This window comes from Colossoma macropomum, unplaced genomic scaffold (genome assembly GCF_904425465.1).
Source record: "Colossoma macropomum unplaced genomic scaffold, Colossoma_macropomum, whole genome shotgun sequence".
In the NCBI taxonomy this organism is placed as follows: domain Eukaryota; kingdom Metazoa; phylum Chordata; class Actinopteri; order Characiformes; family Serrasalmidae; genus Colossoma; species Colossoma macropomum.
Genome location: NW_023494790.1, coordinates 9224740 through 9231771, shown reverse-complemented (window position 1 = coordinate 9231771; position 7032 = coordinate 9224740).

Genomic DNA, 7032 nt, shown 5'->3' with positions numbered 1-7032 from the left:
TGGGTACTTTGTTTTACAAATGTGCTGCAAATTTGTAGACATTCTGTAAACTCAGAAAACGCTTTCCTTAAAATGACGACACTGACGCTACATTTCACAAACACCCTGCAAATACAGAAAACACATGCAAATACAGAAACGCTGATAAGCCAGTCACAACACAACGGAGGTGTTTCTGGAGGACACTCGGAGAGGACGGCGCCATTCAGACTTTTAAATTCTATGCAGCATAAGTATAAAAGCATAAGCAGAAGTAAGCTGTTTTATTTGAGCAGGTTACTGACATCACTGTATTGTAATGTGAATTAGCTGTTAAACTAGTAATACCAGAGAACAACCACAGCACAGCTACTACATGTCAGATAGCAAAACTAACCAGCTGAGATTAACCATGAACTTTGGATGTGAGTATCTGTGGTCTTACTTACTTCTGTTAGTGATTTTCCACCATAGCTATTCCATCCCCTTTGAGTCTTCGAGAAACTTTTCCGTTGTGTTGTGGCTGACTTCTGGTTTTGCAGCGTTTGTGACGTTGCCTGTGTTTTCCGTGCTTACAGTGCGTTTGTGAAATATAGTTCAGGTGTAGTCATTCAGATGGAAGTGTTTTCTGTGTTTGCAGCGTGTTTATGACTTTGCAAAGTATTTTTAATCGTACTATGAATAGGGTCTTGTCAGCCACCGTATAAAATATCTAAAATACTGCAATTGCTTTCTGAGGAACGTTGTTCTTAAAGTTTTTTCACTGATGCATTTTGGCTGGGTAGCGTGGCTTGACCCATCCTTGCTCATAAAGGACTAGCCTTTCCTGGATTCTTCTATATCCTCATGATTGTGTTTAAGATGTTTTTTGAATATTTCAAGTTTCTTGTCCTAAAATGCTCCTATCCCAACCTTTTTGGAATGTGCTGCAGGCATAAACGTTAGAATGAGCATATATTTGCAAAGAAACAGCAAATTTGGTTTGGAATAACATTAAACACCTTAGCTTTGTAATGTGGATTTACAAATCACTGCTGTTTTCACTGTGTGTTTCTCATGCTGCCCCACCGTTATTTTGGAATTGAGGTTTATACTTCTGTAACTTGGTGTTCTGAAAAAAGGCTTGCAGTTTTCCCTCAGAATAGAGTGACCTTAACACTACATAAAGGGTCTGAGTGTATGTGTGTGGAATCACAAAAATGTCAGATGCCCCTCAGTATTCATCTGATGCGCACACACCGCAAGCTACTGTGATCAGATGTGACCGCTGCACCATCCTCACCTGCTCAAATTGCAGTCGGCTTCAGCATGTGCTGGAGAAAGATGCGACCCCGTTATTATGAATAAACAAATCATAAATATTTATCAACAGGCGGTTGCGAGGTCTGCTCTCACCTCGGCTGGCTCTGAGCCGGGAGCACAGAGCAGCCATTAGCCCCCTGCTCTTCTACACACACGCACACCTGTGGCTTTATGGGTAATTACTGCACTCCCACTGATGCCCTGGCTGTGCTGAAGAGGAGACTGTTTGAACGCTGCAGTACACCACACGCTCAGATATTCAGTCATTATTTCTTGTATGCACAGAAGTACAGTTACTTATGTTTTATCATACACAGAAAAGCTCCACTAGGACCGTCCTCTTATGCATACATACACACACATACAGCTGGGTTGCTACAAGCGTGCTTTAGAGTATTGCCCAAAGCACTGCATGCAGATCTTACTCTCTTTTCTCATCAATATTCAAATTCATTTTAATGTGTTCCACATGCTTTAGTGTTTTCTCAAAAGGAGACCATTCTCATTTTAATGGCTATTGTATTTGAATTTGGAGGCTACCTATGTCAAATTGATTTATAATTTCAATCTAAAGGGAATATAATACTTTAGAAAAATTGCATATGTAATGTTTATTCAAATAAGCAAGAATATTTTAGATATTTACATGTTTAGTTTACCATTTATTATACATTTGGTAAATTGTGTCCTATTTTGTCCTCCAAAGATTTGGAGGTAAAAAGTAATTTATTGTTGTTTACTTAGGAATAAAGAGGAAAAGGCATCACTTCTTAATTTTTCATATTAGTGACATTAAGTATTGTGCCGTTTTGCAATAGTGGCATGAATTAAGTCCCCCATTTTAGACTATTTTAGGCCGTTTCTGTAGTCAGTCATTGCGTGGAGGGGTTTATGACTTCAATCTCCTTTTCATCAGTAAGTAAAGTCCAAACGTTTCCCTTGTTTACTTTGATAGTATGCTTTGTGAACGTGCCTTGCAGGGGCATAACCAGAACGTTTTCATTGGGGTGGCCAGGTTAGTCCCACCAATTTCATTGGGGTGGCAAAGAAGCTTGGGGAAGGAAGTGTGCAGTAATATGAGAGAATAACATTTGGCTGGGTAACAACATAACCTACTTTATCCTTCACAGTGCACTCACAGTGTCCCTATAACAAGCACCCAACTGTAAAAAGTGTTTAGCTTACATGATAAACGATAGATGTTACTATACGATGGTCAATGTTGTTAGTTACTCATTTCTGATAGTTACCTCATCTTACCATCGTATAATATAGCCCACAGAGCAGAACTGGGCTAGTTATAAGTGTGGTCTAGAAAGACTAGCAAAATAATATTGTTATTAACTGGTTAATCATGTTTTTACATACAGTTACTCTCTGGAAAATACAGTGATTTTCTCATGCTTTCTAAGTTCCCTGTACTGTTTCTTCTCTGTGCTGATATTAACCCTAACTCTGATGTAGAGATTTATTTAAGTGCTTTTAAATGCTTTGCTAATGTAGAAGGCCAGTGTCAGCTGCTTTCTCATGCAAAATGAACAAGAATAATGTTAATGTTTTGAGCCGTGTTCAGTTGCTTGTCTGATACGCTGATTATTGAGTGCAGCGTCAGAGCACAACTGGTTGGTAATGGCCCTGATGGCAGATTTTCATCATAAAACTGTTCACATAAAGTGGTAGAACTCCTTTATGGTGACCTTTTTATTGATGCTAACTGTCTGTCTTACTTCGTTTAACTGGGGTGGCCAGAAGAGTGGCCACTCTTCACAGGAGAAGCTTTAAGCTTTTTCAGTTATTTTTAAGCTTTCTGCAGTATTCAATTAAGATGTAAACAAAGTTATCCAGAGTGCTTTGATGAAAAACAGTGTTTTGTAGAGAAATTTAGGTTCTCTTTACCATAGTAGTGAGAGGGTTGAAGGATTGCTATGTCTACAGTGCAAATATTGACATTTTATTTACTATCCAAAATGACCAGTGAACCTGTATGTGTCTTCTGAGTTTTATATGTAAAGTTGATAATGCTGAACTAGTGATGCATTTTTCTTTCTACAACACATTGCGTGTATTTTAACAATACATTTTGGTCAAATCCTTGTCTCAAGCATTGGGCAACATTTCCCCAACCATTTAATGTAATAGCTTTCTGTGAGGTAGCTGTTAAAGGCATTACATTTACATTCATGGCATTTGGCAGACGCTCTTATCCAGAGCGACTTACAATTTGATCATTTTTACACTGGTAGGCAAAGGTAGTGTTAGGAGTCTTGCCCAAGGACTCTTATTGGTATAGTGTAGGGTGCTTGCCCAGGCAGGGGATTGAACCCCAGTCTACAGTGTAGAAGGCAAGAGGTGTTAACAACTACACTACACCAATATGGAACAGTTTGGCAAAAAGTCAAATTGACATGACTTACCACTTACCCCAAATGCGGTCCACCAGCCAAGACACGTTTAGTGTCCAATTTTTTTGTTGTTGGAGCTGCTAGGCTAACAGTGCTCACAAACACTGGAAGTCAGTAGTCACCATAACTGTTTCCACACATTAATGCCAAAATCTTCATATATTTCAAATCAAGCCAATAAGCTACATAAACTAGTTTAAAGAATGACAGTAAAATGACAAAAGACCTTATTTAAACATTTAAGCTAAAATTGGAACTAAATTATCATCCTCATTGCGTCCTTACAAGGAGGGTCTTCAGCGGAATATTCCAAAAACTAAGCTGTACCGAGTAAATTTTGCAGGTCACATCTCAAAGAAGTAAATCTAAGGTTGTTTACTTTTTCTACGTCTTGTCCACTTACTGTCATGCCGAGTCTTTAGAATGCCTCATTTTACATCAAACCATTCCGAATGACTTTATTTGCAGGTATTTAGAAAAATCTGTGAAATTCCCTTTTATCTTTCCTCCTGTTGTTAATTAAACAACCCACAGAACTCAGCAAAACAATAAATTACACCATATTTCATTAATGAAGGCACTTAAGCATAGAGCAATCATTATATTGTCTTTAGAAGGTGCTGCAGCTCATGGTCAAGTGTGAGTCAAGATGGAAGCCTGTGGGATCTTTTTGAGCTTCTTTTTCATCCCCCACAATCACATTTCACCATGTTGTATCATAAGTTCTCGCAGCTAGTAATTAACCAGCTTCAAAACCATTGTTCTGAATGAATAATCAATATGCCACTATGTGCTCGAAATTGAGAAAAGTTATCAAGGCTGTCTCAAAGTTCGCTTATTAGCTGCTCATCAATATGAGACAAAGCATGACTATTTGAGGCAGCGAACTTGGTCATCTTTGTCTTCTTTCTTCTTCCTTACACCCCTCCTCCCCTCCCACCGTTTTATCTTATCCTTTCCTCCTCCGAGTAACACGTACACACACAAGGACCTTTGCTAATGAGGGCCAGTTTTTGTTTTCTGTATGTATACGAACCCGTCTCTCTCCGAGCTAACGCTTACTGCTTGATATGCATTCACCTCCCCAGCGCTAAAAGCCCAGTGTCAATCTATTCCTCTTCCCTCTAGCGTTTTAGCATTCCACATTGAGACTGGCGTAACTTTCCCTATGCTTTTTTTTTTCCCTTCCCCTCTTCCTTTCATTCTCTCTCACCCTCTTGACTCAAGGGGTGGAGGATTATTAAGATGCATTGCAAATGATCACAGCTCGAGTGTTTGAAGTGAGCGTGTCTTGTGGTTGCCGAGGCCAGATCTGGGGGACAGAGGGGCTTGTTTTTTGGGAAAGGAGGGAGGGATAGAGAGATGGAGAAGAGGGCCAAGAGCAGATTGCAGTAACCTTGCTCCGTCTTTGCTCTCAGCTTCTTCAGTGGGCCTCGTTAAAGCGGATGTGAGATGAAATGCAGTTTAATATTCTTCTGTCGGAGAAGCAATAAGCAGCCAGTCAGCGGTGCACATGGAGACGGAGAGCTTCTCCGGGTGTTTCTGTATCTTGCATCCTTCTCTTTTTTGTCTCTCTCTTTCATTCTCCGACATCCATCATTCAGCACTCTTGATCGCAGGTTCGGAAGCGACAGTTACACATGCATATTTGATGGCAGCTCTTTCTCCTCCTTCTCCTCTCCATCTTGCTCTGCTTCTCTTTTTCCCCCTCGGAGGAATATTTGACCTTGGTCAGTTGCAGCGTGGGTCATATGTTTATGAAATAGGGGAAGGAGTACGGAGGAAGAAATCACCAGAGACGGCCTGGATCAATGCGTCCCTTCTCCTCGCCTACAGAAAAATATAAAGCACGTTATATGGTGTTTCATCTCCTCAGCTGCACTGACTACACCTCCCTTTCATTTCCCTTATGATAGAAGGAGAACCCATTTATGTTGAACCTGGTGTAATCGTAATTAGATCATTTCTAACATCCTTAATTCCGTTTTGTACTTGTTCTGAGGACGAACAGAAGCTTCAAGTGTGCTTCATCAATAAAAGCATTGAAGGTCAGGAGATTGTTCTGTGGAATAGTAGTGGCGTAGCTGGCCATGTAATGAGAGCTCAGCGCAGTGGTCAGAAGAGCAGTGGCTTTGAAGTTGAAAGGCCAGAGAGGCAGGAGGATCCAAGCGGAACGTGCAAAGGCTCTCAGCCTATAATGATATCTGAGTCCAAGAAGACCCTTTTATGTCCCTAAAGCACAAGAGAGCCTAGAGCGAACAACTACAGCAGGGTTTGTTCCTCAATTTGTACCATTAATCTGAGTCATATTTTATTGGTCCATTTTGCAAAGGAAATCCATCATTTCACTGCTGAAAGGCTGACCCAACAAATACAAACAAGCTCAAGAGCCATGTACGATCTCGTGATGAGATGGAATGGAAAGGGCGACTCTACAGATTCAGGAAATGATTGAACCATATTTTTGCGCTGTGTTATCACAAAGATAGAGAAACATATATAGAAACATCAAATTTAAAGCGCAGGTGTTTGTTGATCCCATTTCCATGAGGACATGTTAGTATGAACAGGTAAAGAACTCAACAAAGCATAAGGCAGTTGTTCACACTGTTCTAGAATGTTCTTCCCAATTCACATTGTTCTAGAATGTTCTCCCATTCACATAGTTCTAGAACATTCTCCTCCTATTCACAGAAATCCTGGTCTAAGCCCCCAGTGAGCAAACCAAGCACGACATTTAGAAAATATATGCGAGAATGACAGTTCTAGGGGCATTTTCTTGTTTTTTGCAAATCTTTCTTCTTCCATTTAGTGTGTTGTATAATGTTCTCATTCACACTGTTCTACAATGTTCTACTCTCATTCATATTGTTTTAGAATGTTATCCTCATTTAGCCTATTCCAAAATGTTCTTCCTCTATTTACAGCTTTGTATAATGTTTTCCCATTCACACTGTTCTACAATGTTCTCCTCCATTCACACTATTCTACAATGTTCTCCTCCATTCACACTGCTCTAGAATGTTCTCCTCTATTCACACTGCTCTAGAATGCCCTAGAATGTTCTCCTCCCATTCACACAAATCCAGACCCAAGCCCCTTGTGAGCAGTCCAAGCAAGACATTGGCAGGAAAACCTCCCTAAGAGCAGGAGGAAGTAACCTTGAAAGAAACCAAGACTCCTAAGGGGAACTCATCCGTCTCTGTTTGACATTGGAAAGCAAGCAATAACACAATGATAGCAATAAGAGTTGTAATCAACAGTGAACAGAAGAATGATGAATAAAGAAATAACTAATGAATATGCATTACTGAATAATGAACAGTAAATATTGAGTAAAGAAACTAAG